The 19,322-nt window shown below is 37.9% G+C and overlaps 1 pseudogene; it reads right to left on the reverse strand.

Moving 5' to 3' along the window:
* Positions 1 to 9,142: 9,142 nt before the first annotated feature.
* LOC132494717 (mitochondrial import inner membrane translocase subunit TIM14-like) lies at positions 9,143 to 17,817 on the reverse strand (annotated as a pseudogene).
* Between the last annotated feature and the right edge of the window lie 1,505 nt (positions 17,818 to 19,322).

Consider the following 19,322-nt stretch of genomic DNA (forward strand, 5'->3'; position numbering starts at 1 on the left):
GAAAAGTGGATAACATGCAAGAACAGATGGGTAATGTAAGCAGAGAAAATGGATACTCTAAGAATGAATTTAAAAATTCAGCTCATGCAGCTCAATAACAAAAAAACAAACAACCCAATCCAAAAATGGGCAGAAGACCTAAATAGACATTTCTCCAAAGAAGATATACAGATTGCCAACAAACACATGAAAGGATGCTCAACATCTTTACTCATTAGAGAAATGCAAATCAAAACTACAATGAGATATCATCTCACACCAGTCAGAATGGCCATCACCAAAAAATCTAGAAACAATAAATGCTGGAGAGGGTGTGGAAAAAAGGGAACACTCTTGCACTGCTGGTGGGAATGTGAATTGGTACAGCCACTATGGAGAACGGTATGGAGGTTCCTTCAAAAACTACAAATAGAACTACCATATGACCCAGCAATCCCACTACTGGGCATATACCCTGAGAAAACCATAATTCAAAAAGAGACATGTACCAAAATGTTCATAGCAGCCCTATTTACAATAGCCCGGAGATGGAAACAACCTAAGTGTCCATCATCCGATGAATGGGTAAAGAAGATGTGGCACATATATACAATGGAATATTACTCAGCCATAAAAAGAAACGAAATTGAGCTATTTGTAATGAGGTGGATGGACCTAGAGTCTGTCATACAGAGTGAAGTAAGTCAGAAGGAGAAAGACAAATACCGTATGCTGACACATATATATGGAATTTAAGAAAAAAAAAGTCATGAAGAACATAGGGGTAAGACAGGAATAAAGACACAGACCTACTAGAGAATGGACTTGAGGATATGGGGAGGGGGAAGGGTAAGCTGTGACAAAGTGAAAGAGCGGCATGGACATATATACACTACCAAACGTAAGGTAGATAGCTAGTGGGAAGCAGCCACATAGCACAGGGAGATCAGCTCGGTGCTTTGTGACCGCCTGGAGGGGTGGGATAGGGAGGGTGGGAGGGAGACGCAAAAGGGAGGGGATATGGGAACATATGTATATGTATAACTGATTAAATTTGTTATAAAGCAAAAAAATAAATAAAAAAAAAAAGTGCTAAAAATGGGCTTCCCTGGTGGCGCAGTGGTTGAGAGTCCACCTGCCGATGCAAGGGACATGGATTCATGCCCTGGTCTGGGAGGATCCCACATACTGTGGAGCGGCTGGGCCCGTGAGCCATGGCTGCTGAGCCTGCATGTCCGGAGCCTGTGCTCCACAACGGGAGAGGCCACAACAGTGAGAGGCCTGTGTACCACAAAAAAAAAAAAAAAAAAAAAAAAAAAAACCAAACCCTAAAAATAAAACAACACCATACCAGAAATGAAGAATGCTTTTGAATGGGCTCATCAGTAGACTGGGCATTGCTGAGGAAAGAATCAGTGAGCTAGAAGATAGAAACTTCCAAAACTGGAAAGTCAAGATAAAAATGAATGGAAAAAATGGGAACAGAATGTCTAAGAATTGTGATACATTACTAATGGTATAACATAAATACTTTCATAATTAATTTTATTTTTTAAGGTTAGTAGTGGTGTCTCTCTTTAAATCCTGATTTTAGTAATTTAAGTCTTCATCCCTTTTCTTGGTCAGTCTAGCTAAAAGTTTGTCAAATTTATTATTCTTTTCAAAGAACTAACCTTTGGGTTTGTTGATTTTTTTCCTATTCTTTATCATACCCTTACTTCTTCTTGCTTTGGGTTTAGTTTTCTCTTTCTTTCCAGTTTCTAGAGATAGAAGGCCAGGTTATTGATTTTAGCTCTTTCTTCTTTTTTAACATTGGCATTTTACAGCTATAAATTTACCTCTAAACACTGCTTTAGATGCCTCCCATAAGTTTTGGAATGTTGTGTTTTCATTTTCACTCATTTCAAACTATTTCCTTACTTCTCTTATGATTTCTTCTTTGACTGATTATTTTGCAGTGTATATTTAATTTCCACATATTCATAAATTTTTTCAAATTTCCTTATATTATTGATTTCTAATTTAATTCCATTTTGTTTGGAAAGCAATTTGTATGATTTCAATCCCCTTAAATTTATTAAGCTTTTGTTTATGGCCCAACATATATTCTATCCTGGAGAATATTCCTTGTGTGCTAGAGAAGAATATATATTATTCTGTGATTGGGTGGAGTGTTATTTAGATGTCTGTTAGGTCTAGTTGGTTTACAGTGTTGTTCAAGTCTTGTATATCCTTGTCAATATTCTCTCTGGTTGTTATATCTATTATTGAATTTGGGGTGTTGAAATTGCCAACTGTTATTGTTGAATGATCTTTCTCCCTCCAATTCTGTTAACTTTTGCTTCTGTATTTTGAGGCATTGTTTTTAGTTGCATATAGGTTTATAATTGCCATATCTTCTTGATGAAGTGATAATTTTATCATTATAAAATTTAGCCTTTTATATTATAAAAGATACATATTATAAAATACATCTTTAATCTTATAACCTAGTGACATTATTTGTTTTAATGTCTATTTTGTCTGATATTGGTACAGCCACTCCAGTTCTTTCATGGTTGCTGTTTGCATGATACATCCATGCTGTTTGCATGATACATCCATGATACATCTGTATTTCCATTCTTTTACTTTCAACATATTTGTATCTTTGAATCTAATATGTGTTTCTTGTGGACACCATATAGTTGACTCTTGTTTCTTATCCAGTCTGATAATCTCTGCCTTTTGATTGGATTGTATAGTCTATTCATATTTAGTGTTTCTATTGATATGTTTGGATTTATGTCACTTTGCTATTTTCTTTCTTTATGTCTCACATATTTTTGTTCCCATGTTTCTCCTTTTCTATCTTCTTTTGTATTAAATGAATTTTTCTAGTGTAACATTTTAATTCCTTTAATGATTTTTAACTATATTTTTGGAATTATTTTCCTAGTGGTTGTTCTAGGAATTACAATATACATATTATATTAAGATTTAGTAGATTTTCTTAAATGACTGTCTCTCCATTTGATGTGTGTCCTTAGGAAAATTTTTAGAGACTTTAAATGGCTGTTCTTTTATAATTTTTAGTAGTTAAATGGTATTTCCCTGGGGAGAGGGTCTTTGGCACTCCTCACATGGCCATTCCATAGACCCCACCATATTACTTTTTAATCTGTTTCATGCAGCAACATCCAATCTAGGAACATCTTGGACACAGTTTAAACTAATTCCTGTCTAGAAAAAAATATCAGAAAAGGTAAGTCATTTACTGTTCCACACAGCAGAGTCTTTATCTTGTGCCAGACACTTTGAACAGAAATAATTTAGAACCACAGCCAAAATGACATGGTGATGAATTGATCTGATGACTTCTTTATGATCATAGCTCTCCAATGTTACCTGTTCTTACATTCACAGGCACACTAATTTAGTTCTGCTTTGATCTTTGAAATTCATTTTAAAGAACATTATGTCTTCTCCTTGCTCTGTGAGTGTTGAGAGGGCCTTTATCCAATTGTATTAGAGTTTAGATCTATGACAAAATTCACATACAAGGAACAATTAGTGAAAAATTAGGAACAAAAGTAGGCAATCCTATGTTGAAGTGTAATAGAAGTTCAGATAAGGAAGATGTTAGTGTAGGTTGGAGCATCTGGTTGAGGGTCCAGAGGCACTCAATCCAGGCCTTGATTGATAAGTAGTGAGAGGGAAAGAAAAATGTCTCAACGTGAAGGACCACAGATTCCTTTCTTCTTACCCGGGGAAGTTAGTTTCCAATTAACATCTATTATTGACTTGATTGAAAAGAAATTAATGACTTGACCTCTTATAGCAACTCTCACAAAGGCAATACATTACTCAAAGTAAAATCTGCAGACCAACAACATCAGCATTAATTTGTTGTTAGAAATGCAACTTCTTTTCAGAAATGCAGATTCTCAGACCTTACCCCAGACTTATTAAATCAGAATCTTTTGGGGTTGGTCTGAGAATGTGTGTTTTATCCAGTTTACCAGACTTTTGCATGCTAAAGTCTGACAACACTGTTCTCAAATGTTTTTCCTGATCACTCTTGGCATCCAGGGCATATTTGGAATGAAATAGCCAGGGCCAGCATTTAGGGCCTCTAAGCATGGACCAATGCTGAGCAGGTATGGCTTTCCAATTAGCAGATCATGTAAATGGAAAACAGTGTGATTGCACCCAGGCTAGCAGAGTAGTTAAACAAATAAGTAGAAGGATGCCTGGCTCTCATGTCCCCCAGCTGCCTCACATTTTTCAACCTCAGGCACTGGACAGCAGAAGTAGCGGGGGTGGTGCTGGCTCCCTGGCATGAGGCAGTCTGGCTATCCGGCGAGAGGGAGTAGCTCACTTAAAGTGCCCTCGTGAAAACAACTCCCTATCAGCAAAGTTATGACTCAGAGCTTGTTCCCCTGACCACAAAGCAGAACCATAACCAAGACTCCAAGTCATCTTGTCAACCTCATTTCATACTTCTCCTCTATTCTTTTCATTAACATCAGTTTAGGGAAGATTCTTCTGATTCATTGAAACTCCAAGCCCACAAATCATTGAGTCTTTGCTCTTACTCTAGACAGGATCTGGAGAGTGTGATGAGAACCACTCACATATTCTCAAGATAGTATTAGTTTCTCGATCATCTCTTTTAACAGAGTAATGCTAAGAGGGGCTTAAAGGGGAGGGTCTCCAGGATCATCAGAGTCCCTTAGAAAATTGGCTGTATCATTTTCCATGACCTGCTAATTGGAAAGCCCAGATAGATGAGCTGGGCTTTTTAAAGCCCAGCAGTTTCGTTTCCAAAGGTGGTTGGATTCAGCTGCCGAGAACCCAAATTAGGGAAGGTTTTGTTGTCATAAGGGGACACTCTGAAAGACTGACTGAAGGCTATGGCCAACTCTAGACAATAAATAGACATATATACGACCCAGAGAAAAAACGTGTGCAGATATATATGTGTAAATGTATATACGTTATGTTACCAAAGTGAATGTGTTTCTCACAGTCTTTGCCATGGATGAAATGATCAAAACCAGCTGGTCCATGTAGTTCTTCACTGAAAGGAATAGGGGGTGTGGAGCTGGCAGTTAAGGGGAATCAGCAGACACACTTCAGCATCAGACTGACTTATCACTTCTCTGGAAACGGTTAACATACTTGGCTCAAGCCACCCGTCATGTGGATGTGATGTGCCTCTGAGCAGTTCTATAGATGACAGGTATTTACTTCACCCCCAGATCTGAGGGGCAAAGGGTCACAACACAGGGGAAGCCGGTTTGCTTCTGAGCCAGTTCATTTGCATTTCTCATTAATCCAGGCTAGACCCTTTTTAAAGTCTCTACCATAATTTATTCAAAACAGTTCAAACATTTGACTTTGTTTTGGTTGAGTTTACTCTAATGTGGTTTCTGCATAACTGTCTCTTTTATGGTAATCAAATGTTCTGCCAACATTTCTCCTGCTATGTACACCATCTAAGGAAGCCAGATGCTTTGGTTTGGTCTTTTCAATGTATCTGAGTGTTATTTTTGTTTAGAATTTCAGAGGTTTGGCGAAAGAGTACTGTTTTATAAATCTGACCCTTGATACACTCCATTTCCCAACTTACTAATAGTTTTGGCTACTGCTCACATCTGATTTGAAATTGCTCCCTATCACCATGCGGATTAGCATGTGGACAGACAAGCTCATTTCACTCATTTTGTTCGATTTGCTTAATTTTCCTGTTCATCATTTATTCCACTTTGTAGTGTAAAAAGGATAGGTAGAAGAGCTGAGCAGCTGACTCAGAACCACACCCTGCCTTATCTCTCAACCAATCCCAGACCTGAGTGGGATTGTTCTCTGATGTGGGGGGTGTTTTTTTCTCCCCCCTCACACCATCAGTGTGGGAAGGAAGCAGGCCAGCTCTCGTGGGAGTGTTGGCTTATAATGCAGACTGAAAGTGTTTCAGAAAAGTAACTTGGCATTGGATCAAACTAATAAGTGGAACTGCTTGTCTATATGGATTGAAAGAAGACTTTCTAGGGCCTCAAGAGTTTGTGGGAAAGAGGAGAGGAGAGCGCTGAGGTGAACTGTGTCAGAGGGAACTTTGTAAAATATGGGGCTTGAAGTCCACTTACTAGGAGTTGTATGTTACGAATGGGGAGATATAAAAGAAAACCAACCTGAGAACTTTAACCATTTCTAACCCTGGTGCTACTCTCTTGTTTGGTTCATATGATTCTCTGGTCTGATTGGCTCCATACTGACAACAGAAGAGAAAACTAGATATCAATGGCCGGATTCAGTAACTGAAGAAAACCAAAGAGGATTGATTGGTCCCCCAAGAGTGGACACAGGGTACCTGAAAGTATGTAGATGGAAACAGTGTTTACGATGACATATGATGGTCTAGAATGACTGAGCCATGGAAAACAAAGAGGGCAAAGAGCTAGTCTTATGCTGAACAAAATCAGTGGGATGAGGGGTCCTCCCTCCAAGGATCTTCAGTGTTGGCCATGAGACCTGGAAGATGAGGCTCTAAAAGACACAGGGTGAAGAAGCTTAAAGTGTAAAGGGAACTGAAGTTTCAAACAAAGAATAAGGAGCAGCTGTTAAGGTTTTAAATTTAGTTTAAGGCTATGAGTGTAAACAAATCCAAAGAAAAAGCATCAGACATTGGTTTTTCAAGAACAATAGCTATAACACACACATACAAGCTTAAAAGAAAGACAAATCTGAATCTTCAGAGAAGAGTGTTTAGACCAGTGTCTTGGCATTTATTCCAGATGTTCAAAAGACCGCACTTTTCTATTATAAGCTTCTGCTTTTGTGAAGTCCACTGACAAAAGGGTGGTCTGTTTGAAATGAGCTCCACACTATCATTATAAAGAGTAAATACCGATTAAGTTCCAACTACATGCCACGTATTGTGGGGAAGCTTGGAGAAGTGTGGTGAGGACTAAGCCCCTGCCTTCTAGAAATGGGCTTAAAAAGAGATAAGGTTAGAGATGCAGCCATTTTTGGCAAAACAGCAAGCAAGGATTGAAAATAAATGTGAGCAAATTCATGAAAAACGGTTCCTTTTTTAGCCAAATAGGACATTATACCTCAACTACAGGCTTTAGATCCAGAAATTACTGACTGACTTTGGGTCTTGTTATAATTTCCAGACATACTTTTGAAAATCCGGGCACATTTTATTTTGCTCAAGGGCTCTAATGAAGTTAACAAAAGGAAAACTATGTTGCTTGAGAAGAGATGATTAATTTTGACACTAGCCATATCAACAAGGTCTGGATTTATGAGTTTTCCAACAATCATGTATGTTTATTATAAGTAGTCAGCGATGGATATACAGCATGAGTGAATGGACTGAAGATGGTAAATATGTCATTTTCAGAGTTTTCCAGGATTTGGCTCAATTGGAAGAAATAGATAAAATGGATTTCAACTATTGTGTCATTTAATTTAATTTTAATGTTTTTGTTTATTTTTCATTTTTAAAAACATTCTGCTATTGATTCCCTTTTCCTTCTAATTTTAAGATGTGGTACACCAACCTGTGCATATATATGCAAATGTTTGTGGAGGGGCAGGAGCAAGAGCAGAGATTTTTACAAGAGACTAAGAGGGTCAAAGTGACTCTCACAGGAGGGGAATGTAGGGATGATGGATCCCTGGAAATGTGGAGGTTTGTAAAGAAATGATTCCAAGAGCCTGGGCAGGATGTGATAAGGAGAAAACAAAAATTGAGATAATGCTGAAAATTTGAGATAGGCTGAATGATGATTTTAAATTTCTAAAGTGTAGGGAGCTTAGGATCTTGGAATTATGATAGTGTTGCCCAAAAGACCAGGCAAAAAGATTATCTTTTTCTTTGCTTGGCCTGATCTGACAGCAGGACATTTATGCTGAGGTGTTGTAGTAGAATGATTGGGAAGATGGCAGATGTATGAACACACCTAACTGGGATCAATCAAGTCAGGCCCACATCACAAAACTACTCAGAGCACTCATATACTCACAAGCAATAAAAATTGGTTAGTATTTTAGATCACTAAGTTTATTTTTTTAATAGATTTTTAAAAACATCTTTATTGGAGTATAAGTGCTTTACAATGGTGTGTTAGTTTCTGCTTTATAAAGTGAATCAGCTATACATATACATATATCCCCATATCTCCTCCCTCTTGCATCTACCTCCTACCCTCCCTATCCCATCCGTCTAGGTGGTCACAAAGCACGGAGCTGATCTCCCTGTGCTATGCGGCTGCTTCCCACTAGCTATCTATTTTACATTTGGTAGTGTGTATATGTCCATGCCACTCTCTCACTTCGTCCCAGCTTACGCTTCCCACTCCCCATGTCCTCAAGTCCATTCTCTACCTCTACGTCTTTACTCCTGTCCTGCCCCTAGGTTCTTCCGAACCTTTTTTTTTTTTTTTTTTTTTAGATTCCATATATATGTTAGCATACGGTATTTATTTTTCTCTTTCTGACTTACTTCACTCTGTACGACAGACTCTAGGTCCATCCACCTCACTACAAATAACTCATTTTCATTTCTTTTTATGGCTGAGTAATATTTCATTGTATATATGTGCCACAACTTCCTTATCCATTCATCTATCGATGGACACTTAGGTTGCTTCCATGTCCTGGCTATTGTAAATTGAGCTGCAATGAATATTGTGGTACATGGCTCTCTTTGAATTATGGTTTTCTCAGGGTATATGCCCAGTAGTGGGATTGCTGGGTGTATGGTAGTTCTATTTTTAGTTTTTTAAGGAACCTCCATACTGTTCTCCATAGTGGCTGTATCAATTTACATTCCCACCAGCAGTGCAAGAGGGTTCCCTTTACTCCACACTCTCTCCAGCATTTATTGTTTGTAGATTTTTTGATAATGGCCATTCTGACTGATGTGAGGTGACACCTCATTGTAGTTTTTTTTTAATGAACAACACTTCAAATGGCATGCATTTACCCATAATTATTGAGTATTGACCTACAAATATTCTATAATCTGATTTTAAATCCTCAAATTTATATGAAGGCTTTGATTTAGCTTATGCCAATTTTTAAAATGTGTAGCTTTGTGGCCTTTTATTATAAAGAGCTGGTACTCTTATACATAAATGAGTAAGAACTTAAAATTCATCATACATTTACTTCATTTTTTAGCTTCACCTTCTAGTAAATCTTTAGCTTCTTTGATTTTGGCTGCTGTATAAGGAGATCCTCCCTTGTCTAGGTGATTTAAAAGCATAATTCGTCAATGAGCGTATCTATTTTTCCCTTATTGGCAGTAGGGCTTACACCTAGTATTACTGCTGCTTCCCGTTTTGTCATTTTGGGTTCAAACCCACCTCTGTAATAGCCACCACTGAAGGCAGATTTCGTTAGACTTTGAAAAACTTGTTTCACTTGAGGCTCCATACGCTTCAAGTCTTGCAAAGCATAACGGGCTGCAAATCCTACAGCAGCAATGGTCAATCCAACTGCTACCACTGTACTGGCAATGGTTCCCGCTCGGCTCCTCTGCTTCCACCAGGAGCACGGTTCATCCCACCCCACCAATTCTACACTTCTACCACCCTCATTGTACTTTTGATTTGCATTTCTCTAATGATTAGTGATGTTGAGTATCCTTTCATGTGTTTGTTGGCAATCTGTATATCTTCTTTGGAGAAATGTCTATTTAGGTCTTCTGCCCATTTTTGGATTGGGTTGTTTGTTTTTTTTGATATATATATATAATATATATATATATATATATATATTATACATATATATATATAGGATAATATAACTTTTTTTGAATTTAATTTAATTTATTTTTTTATACAGAAGGTTCTTATTAGTCATCAATTTTATACACATCAGTGTATACATGGCAATCCCAATTGACCAATTCATCACAACACCACTCCCTGTTTTTTTTGATATTGAGTGGCATGAGCTGCTTGTAAATTTTAGAGATTAATCCTTTGTCAGTTGCTTCATATGCAAATATTTTCTCCCATTCTGAGGGTTGTCTTTTCGTCTTGTTTATGGTTTCCTTTGCTGTGCAAAAGCTTTTAAGTTTCATTAGCTCCCATTTGTTTATTTTTGTTTTTATTTCCATTTCTCTAGGAGGTGGGTCAAAAAGGATCTTGCTGTGATTTATATCATAGAGTGTTCTGCCTATGTTTTCCTCTAAGAATTTTATAGTGTCTGGCCTTACATTTAGGTCTTTAATCCATTTTGAGTTTATTTTTGTGTATGGTGTTAGGGAGTGTTCTAATTTCATTCTTTTACATGTAGCTGTCCAGTTTTCCCAGCACCACTTGTTAAAGAGGCTGTCTTTTCTCCATTGTATATTCTTGCCTCCTTTATCAAAGATAAGGTGACCATATGTGCTTGGGTTTATCTCTGGGCTTTCTATCCTGTTCCATTGATCTCTATTTCTGTTTTTGTGCCAGTACCATACTGTCTTGATTACTGTAGCTTTGTAGTATAGTCTGAAGTCAAGGAGCTTGATTCCTCCAGTTCTCTTTTTTCTTTCTCAAGATTGCTTTGGCTATTCGGGCTCTTTTGTGTTTCCATACAAATTGTGAAACTGTTTGTTCTAGTTCTGTGAAAAATGCCATTGGTAGTTTGATAGGGATTGCACTGAATCTGTAGATTGCTTTGGGTAGTATAGTCATTTTCACAGTGTTGATTCTTCCAATCCAAGAACATGGTATAGCTCTCCATCTGTTGGTATCATCTTTAATTTCTTTCATCAGTGTTTTATAGTTTTGTGAATACAGGTCTTTTGTCTCCTTAGGTAGGTTTATTCCTAGGTATTTTATTCTTTTTGTTGCAATGGTAAATGGGAGTGTTTGTTTCCTTAATTTCTCTTTCAGATTTTTCGTCATTAGTGTATAGGAATGCAAGAGATTTCTGTGCATTAATTTTGTATCCTGCTACTTTACCAGATTCATTGATTCACTCTAGTAGGTTTCTGGTAGCATCTTTAGGATTCCCTATGTATAGTACCATGTCATCTGCAAACAGTGACAGATTTACTTCTTTTTTCCCCATTTGGATCCCTTTTATTTCTTTTTCTTCTCTGATTGCCATAGCTAAAACTTCCAAAACTATGTTGAATAATAGTGGTGAGAGTGGACAACCTTGTCTTGTTCCTAATCTTAGAGGAAATGGTTTCAGTTTTTCCCCATTGAGAATGATGTTGGGTTTGTCATATATGGCCTTTATTATATTGAGGTAAGTTCCCTCTATGCCTACTTTCTGGAGGGTTTTTATCATAAATGGGTGTTGTATCTGAAAGCTTTTTATGCATCTATTGAGATGATCATATGGTTTTTCTCTTTCAATCTGTTAATATGTTTTATCACATTGATTGATTTGCATATATTGAAGAATCCTTGCATTGCTGGGATAAACCACACTTGATCATGGTGTATGATCCTTTTAATGTGCTGTTGGATTCTGTTTGCTGGCATTTTGTTGAGGATTTTTGTATCTATGTTCATCAGTGATATTGGCCTGTAGTTTTCTTTCTTTGTGACATATTTGTCTGGTTTTGGTATCAGGGTGATGGTGGCCTCGTAGAATGAGTTTGGGTGTGTTCCTCCCTCTGCTATATTTTGGAAGAGTTTGAGAAGGATAGGTGTTAGCTCTTCTCTAAATGTTTGATAGAATTCACCTGTGAAGCCTTCTGGTCCCAGGTTTTTGTTTGTTGGAAGATTTTTAATCACAGTCTCAATTTCAGTGCTTGTGATTGGTCTGTTTATATTTTCTATGTCTTCCTGGTTCAGTCTTGGAAGGTTGTTCTTTTTTAAGAATTTGTCCATTTCTTCCAGGTCATCCATTTTATTGGCATATAGTTGCTTGTAGTAACCTGTCATGATCCTTTGTATTTCTGCAGTGTTACTTCTCCTTTTTCATTTCTAATTCTATTGATTTGAGCTTCTCCTTTTGTTTCATGATGAGTCTGGCTAATGGTTTATCAATTTTATTTATCTTCTTAAAGAACCAGCTTTTATTTTTATTGATCTTTGCTATCGTTTCCTTTATTTCTTTTTCATTTATTTCTGATCTGATATTTATGATTTCTTTTCTTCTGGTAACCTTGGGGTTTTTTTGTGTGTTTCTTTCTCTAATTGCTTTAGATGTAAGGTTAGGTTGTTTATTTGAGGTTTTTCTTGTTTCTTGAGGTAGGATTATATTGCTATAATTTTACCTCTTAGAACTGCTTTTGTTGCATCCCATAGGTTTTGGGTGGTCGTGTTTTCACTGTCATTTGTTTCTAGTTATTTTTTGATTTCCTCTTTGATTTCTTCAGTGATCTCTTGGTTATTAAGTAACGTACTGTTTAACCTCCATGTGTTTGTATTTTTAACAGATTTTTTCCTGTAATTGATATCTAGTCTCATAGTGTTGTGGTCAGAAAAGATACTTGATATGATTTCAATTTTCTTAAATTTACCAAGGCTTGTTTTATGACCCAAGATATAATCTATCCTGGAGAATGTTCTATGAGCACTTGAGAAGAAAGTGTATTCTGTTTTTTTTTTTTTGGATGGAATGTCACATAAATATCAATTAAGTCCATCTTGTTTAATGTATCATTTAAAGCTTGTGCTTCCTTATTTATTTTCATTTTGGATATTCTGTCCATTGGTGAAAGTGGGGTGTTAAAGTTCCCTACTATGATTGTGTTACTGTCAATTTCCCCTTTTATGGCTGTTAGCATTTGCCTTATGTATGAAGGTGCTCCTATGTTGGGTGCATAAATATTTACAATTGTTACATCTTCTTCTTGGATCGATCCCTTGATCATTATGTAGTGTCCTTCTTTGTCTCTTGTAATAGAATTTATTTTAAAGTCTATTTTGTCTGATATGAGAATTACTACTCCAGCTTTCTTTTGTTTTCCGTTTGTATGGAATATCTTTTTCCATCCCCTTACTTTCAGTCTGTATGTGTCCCTAGGTCTGAAGTACGTCTCTTGTAGACAGCATATATATAGGTCTTGTTTTTGTATCCATTCAGCCAGTCTATGTCTTTTGGTGGCAGCACTTAATCCATTTACATTTAAGGTAATTATCAATATGTATGTTCCTATTACCATTTTCTTAATTGTTTTGGGTTTGTTATTGTAGGTGTTTTCCTTCTCTTGTGTTTCCTGCCTAGTGAAGTTCCTTTAGCATTTGTTGTAAAGCTGGTTTGGTGGTGCTGAATTCTCTTAGCTTTTGCTTGTTTGTAAAGATTTTAATTTCTCCATCGAATCTGAATGAGATCCTTGCTGGGAAAAGTAATTGTGGTTTTAGGTTTTCCCCATTCATCACTTTAAATATGTTTTGCCACTCTCTTCTGGCTTGCAGAGTTTCTGCTGAAAGATCAGCTGTTATCCTTACGGAGATTCCCTTATATGATATTTGTTGTTTTTCCCTTGCTGCTTTTAATATTTTTTTGTATTTAATTTTTGATAGTTTGATTAATATGTGTCTTGGCATGTTTCTCCTTGGCTTTATCCAGTATGGGACTCTTTGCACTTCCTGGACTTAATTTACTATTTCCTTTCCTATATCAGGGAAGTTTTCCACTATATCTCTTCAAATACTTTCTCAGTCCTTTTCTTTTTTTCTTTCTCTTCTAGGACCCCTATAATTCAAATGGTGGTGTGTTTAATGTTGTCCCAGAGGTCTCTGAGACTGTACTCAATTCTTTTCATTCTTTTTTCTTTATTCTGCTCTGCAGTAGTTATTTCCACCATTTTATCTTCCAGGTCACTTATCTGTTCTTCTGTCTCAGTTATTCTGCTATTGATTCCTTCTAGAGAATTTTTAATTTCATTTATTGTGTTGTTCATCATTGTTTGTTTGCTTTTTAGTTCTTCTAGGTCCCTGTTTAAATGTTTCTTGTATTTTCTCCATTCTGTTTCCAAGATTTTGGATTATCTTTACTATCATTGCTCTGAATTCTTATTAAGGTAGACTGCCTATTTCCTCTTCATTTGTTTAGTCTGATGCATTTTTACTTTGCTCCTTCATCTGCTGTGTGTTTCTCTGCCTTCTCATTTTGCTTAACTTACTGTGTTTGGGGTCTCCTTTTCACTGCACATTTGTTGTTCCTGTTGTTTTTGGTGTCTGCCTCAAGTGGCTAAGGTTGGTTCACTGGATTGTGTAGGTTTTACTGGTGGAGGGGACAGGTGCCTGTGTTCTGGTGGATGTGGGTGGATCTTGTCTTTCTGGTGGGCAGGACCATATCTGGTGGTGTATTTTGGTGTGTCTGTGACCTTATTATGATTTTAGGCAGCCTCTCTGCTAATGGTTGGGGTTGCTTTCCTGTGTTGCTAGTTGTTTGGCGTAGGGTGTCCAGCACTGTAGCTTGCTGGTTGTTGAGTGGAGCTGGGTCTTAACGTTGAGATGGAGATCTCTTGGAGAGCTTTCTCTGTTTGATATTACGTGGAACTGGGAGGTCTCTGTGGACCAATGTCCTGAACTTGACTCTCCCACCTTGGAGGCACAGGCCTGACACCCAGCCGGAGCACCAAGACCCTGTCAGACTCATGGCTCAGAAGAAAAGGGAGAAAAAAAGAAAGAAAGAAAAAATAAAATAAAAAGAAATAAAATAAAAAGAAATAGTTATTAAAATAAAAATTAAAAATTATTAAGAATAAAAAATTAAAAAGTAATTAAAAAAAAGAAAAAAGAAAGAAGAGAGCAACCAAACCAAAAAACAAATCCACCAATGATAACAAGTGCTAAAGACTATACTAAAAAAAAAAAGGACAGACAGAAACCTAGGACAAATGGTAAAAGCAAAGCTATACAGATAAAATCACACCAAGAAGCATACACATACACACTCACAAAAAGAGAAAAAGGAAAAAAAAATATCTTTTGGGAAGTCTGAGGTCTTTTGGCAGCATTCAGTAGGTGTTCTGTAGAAGTTGTTCCACATGTAGATGTATTTCTGATGTATTTGTGGGGAGGAAGGTGATCTCCATGTCTTACTCCTGTGCCATCTTGAAGGTCTCCCCTCTAGACCGCTAAGTTTTAAGGTGGTTTGTTATGCATTACTATCATGACAATGGATAAGTGACACATGTATCTTCAACAGAATTCATGCTACAGATCTAAAAGAGATAAAGAACAGAAGCTGGAGATTATACAGACAGTTAATAGAAAAAGTACATGATTAGGTGAACCATTTATTAGAAAGAATTAGAAAGGATGATCGTTGGGCAGGAAGAGAAATAAGAATTTGCCAAGGAGTCACCAGAAAGGTTGGAGGTGATCTACTACATGGAAGCATCTCTGAAGTCTAGACATCAACCTTCACAGCACCAGTAAAAGTGGTGAGAACACATCTTTGTAGGAAAATTTGTACATCAGAGAACTATTGAGTTTGACACAAAGAAAACTATATAGAGTGATGGACAGAAGCCAGCTTATAAGGTGTTAAAGAGAGAGGAAGCAGAGGCAAGTCAACGTCAACAAGGTCTCTTATGCATTCTAGAGGAAAGCTGTGGTAAGGGCTCAGATGGATGGTGGAATGGAGAGAAAGTCTTCTAGGAGGGGAGGGACAGATGGATTCTTAAACAGAAGGGACACACCAGACAGAAATAGTAATGATTAGGAGAGAAGGTGGTGGCACTAGGGCTATTAACAGCTACTCTATAGTTATAACTCCATGAAGTCAACATTGACCTGAGGCCCTTCAGCATTTGTAGATATTCATTAATTTTGTGAAATTCCTCTGTGAGATTCAGTTACACATTCAAGGTTGGGAGCAGCCCAAGAGCCAAAAATAACATGGCTATCATATTGTTTTACTCGTGTTACAGATGAGTAACTTTAGACATCAAGTAGTTGAATAACTTGTGCAAAGTCAAACAGGAAGCCTGTTATTGAGCTGCTGAAAGATCCCAGTTCTGCAAATAAACTTCTAGTCCACTAGCTTTTCACCAAATGAGCTAGTTAGAAGTCAGATTAAGTTCATTTATTTATGGCTCCATTGACTTAAGAAAAAAAAGAAGTTATTTCTTATGGGAGGTCCTAAATATCTGAATATCCTTACATCTGAGATGGTGTTTAGTTTTCCATCTCTTTATTTTTTACTCTTTACACAGCCTTTATCTTTTACAGAGACATTTTGGCATCTTTCTGGGTTTTAACATAGTACATGCGGGGTGTGAGTCATAATAGCCAGTTCTTTTCCTGATCCAGATTGACTTTTTACAGGCAACACGAAACACTGCAAGTTAGGTTCTAGAGTCTAAGATTCTTAACTTTTTGTAGAAATCCCTTTGATCTGCTGGTGAGTCTAGGATGTGAAAAGATGATAATCACTTTGGTGAATTCACTGCTGAAGGCTATAGTTTTGCTGATCACTTTGAGCCTTATATTTCTCCCCTAAGGTTATCTCTTAACTTTGCTGATTTCCCTTTTCCTTGGTTTGTCCAAGGAAAGCACCAACCACCCAGAGCTTTCTGACCTCTAGGTTCTCTCTAGAAGGAGAGTCTTATACTTTAAATATATATTCTGGTAATCAACTAGTCTGACACACGGAAAGGTAGCATGTTTTATTCTATTTTTACTAGAGATTAAGAAAACTAATGAATATTAATGACCATATGTACTCACCTATGAAATGACATTGCATATGAGGTGCACTCTAGTTTCCAAGACAAATAGGAGAAGTGAGAAATTGAGGAGAGTCGAATGGCAGAAAGGAGAGAGATGATGGACACTAGGAAATAAAAGTGGACAGAAATTTGATAAGTAGGGGAAAGCCATTAGGAAAGCCAAAGAGAAGAAATGCAGAATATAGAAAGTAAATGGAGTGGAGAGGGATGTAAGACATGGAAAAAGTATATTGATTTTTATATTTTAAAACACTGAAAGAGTTACTTTACATAAGTGAGTTGGGTATATATTTATTTAACATTAAAAATAACTTAATTTCAAAGGTTTGAAATGTACTGTGAAGATATTAATTCAATCAGTCCTTTCCTGCTGATTGTGAACTGTGAAAGAGATTTCCTTAGTTCTTTTCCTCTGGGGGAAACTGAGGCAGAGAAAAGAATGCCTCACCCTAGGAAGTGGGTGAAGCTGGTGTGAGCCCTGGCAATCAAAGTGGTGACAACTTTGTGTTTCCAGTGAGCCCTGTCCCAGTGGGAAGGCCACTTGGAGCTTGGCATTTTCGTAATAATTCATGGTATGTTATTTTCAGTTGCAATGGTTTTATGCATTTTAATTAGTGTCTTAATGTAGTATATTTGCGCCCCAGAGGGCATAATTGAAAGAAACAAAAACAAAACCCCAAAATACATAGAATGAGTGAATGAAAATTCACGACAACCCTGGGAGTTCTTGGCTGCCCAGCTTGTGTCATAACCATTGGATACTGCTGCCTTTCCCAAGCTCCCCACCCCCAATCTTCTGACCCTCCCACCCCCAATCTTCTGACCCTCCCCACTGCCAGTCTTCCGACCCTCCCACCCCCAATCTTCCGACCCTCCCACCTCCAATCTTCTGACCCTCCCACCCCCAATCTTCTGACCCCTCCACAACCTTGTGTTGCCCCCAGCTGCCTGGCTTTTCGTGTTGATTCTGGTTGCTTACAAGGTTCGTCTGCATTCCATCTCATAGATGCAACAAGGAGCAACCACAGCTTTTCTGTTTCTTTCTTTGGGGATCAGTTTCAAGCTCCCCCGACAGCCATATGTGTGTTGCTGGTGTCTTTGTTGCCGGCCTCTGCAGTCCCGAGCTGGCTCCCTGCTCCCACCCACACGATCTGCTCCTCTTTTCGTTCCTTATTTGCAGTCCCGGTCTGCTTCTTCCCCACCATGCCTCTGTGGCCTTGCCTCTTTTCAAGTCCAGGTTGGAATCTTTGCATCATGCTGCCTCAGCCTGAAAAGAAGCCTATATTTTTTCTGCTCCTAAGCTTAGATTTATGGCCCGTGTCAGGCCTTCCTGCCATGGCCTCTGGCAGCTCCTGCCTTTCCTAACATCAGATTCATTGCTGTTCCTAAGGTCCTTTAAGATTTTAATGCTAAGTCTATAAATTTCGTTCCCTTTCTGCTTTAACCTTTCTTTAGACCTTGCCATTGTCTGATGGGATGTCCCGCAGGCATTGATTTGCATCTCTGTTCCTGCACTCTTGGGTGAGTTGGAGGAGGAGGCAGTTGGTTGGAGCGGATGGAGGGGGAAATGGGGAAAGTAACTGATGAATTTACATTTCCATCAGCTGCAACAATTCACTGGGGTTTGATAGGGATTGACATTTTCCTTCGAAGCTGTGATTTGCTGAGAACTTGTGGTGGCTTTCATTACAATAGTATCTGAGAGTTAAAAAAAAAAAAAAGAGGGTTGGCTGAATAGATATCCAACCTTAATAAATGTATCTGAGTTTACATGTTTTCTTTCCGATGTGGCAGCTGGGGATTCTCTTCCATCTCCAGTACACATCAGCACTGCTTAAATCACTCGGATTTCTCTCCCAGGCAGACTTCTGCTGAAGAAACTTTTCTCACCTTAAGATAATAAAGCCTCCAGTTGAGAGAGGTGGAAATAGCAACCGGCTTGAAATTTCAGGGGGGAAGGCTGGGTCATTGTCTAGAAAGAAGGAACTTGCCAGCTTGGGAAAGCATGATGAGTACTTTGGAAGTATAATTTTTGAATTCATTTTGTCTTTCATTGACCTTGGAGGTGTTAACAGCATCCTCAGCCTAGCTTTTCCTTTACTTCCTTCAGGTCAGCTGTTATGAGGGGGGAGGTGGGCAAAAGGAGTGGGAAAGAAACAGAAGAAAGACTTTTGTGTCCAAATCATTTTGATTACATTGCTTGTTCAAGCTTCAATTTATTTAGGGTGACAGTATAAGTCTAGGGAGCAAGCCATTAATAGAATGGTGAAATCTGTAACATATACGGAAGTCCTGCTTCCCCAGGGCAGACTTGAGTGAAATGAAGTCAAGGCTTTTGTCATTGAATGGTATTTGCCTCTAAGAACTCACTTAGTTTTCTTGTTTGAATTCCAGGCATTGGAATCTTGAAGGTCTTTGGGCCCTCACATGTTTTTTCTTCAAGTTCTGGTACAGTTTTACATTTCTTTGAGCCGAGTTTTGTTGATGCTATTGTGGTCCCTACTTCTCTAGCTGCTCAATGTCCTCAAACCTGGTGCCAGACTTTCCTTTATTCCTCCAGCCTTGGAGACGTGGTCCTCTAAACTCCCACAAACAAGAGATTAGCATTTTTCTGAAGCCAACTTTAGGTGGTTTGACATTCAAATAAAGACGGCTTAATGTAGAATATGGCAGAGACTAGCTAACTATTCACTTTACCAGTTCTCTCTTC

This window comes from Mesoplodon densirostris, chromosome 8 (genome assembly GCF_025265405.1).
Source record: "Mesoplodon densirostris isolate mMesDen1 chromosome 8, mMesDen1 primary haplotype, whole genome shotgun sequence".
Taxonomy (NCBI): domain Eukaryota; kingdom Metazoa; phylum Chordata; class Mammalia; order Artiodactyla; family Ziphiidae; genus Mesoplodon; species Mesoplodon densirostris.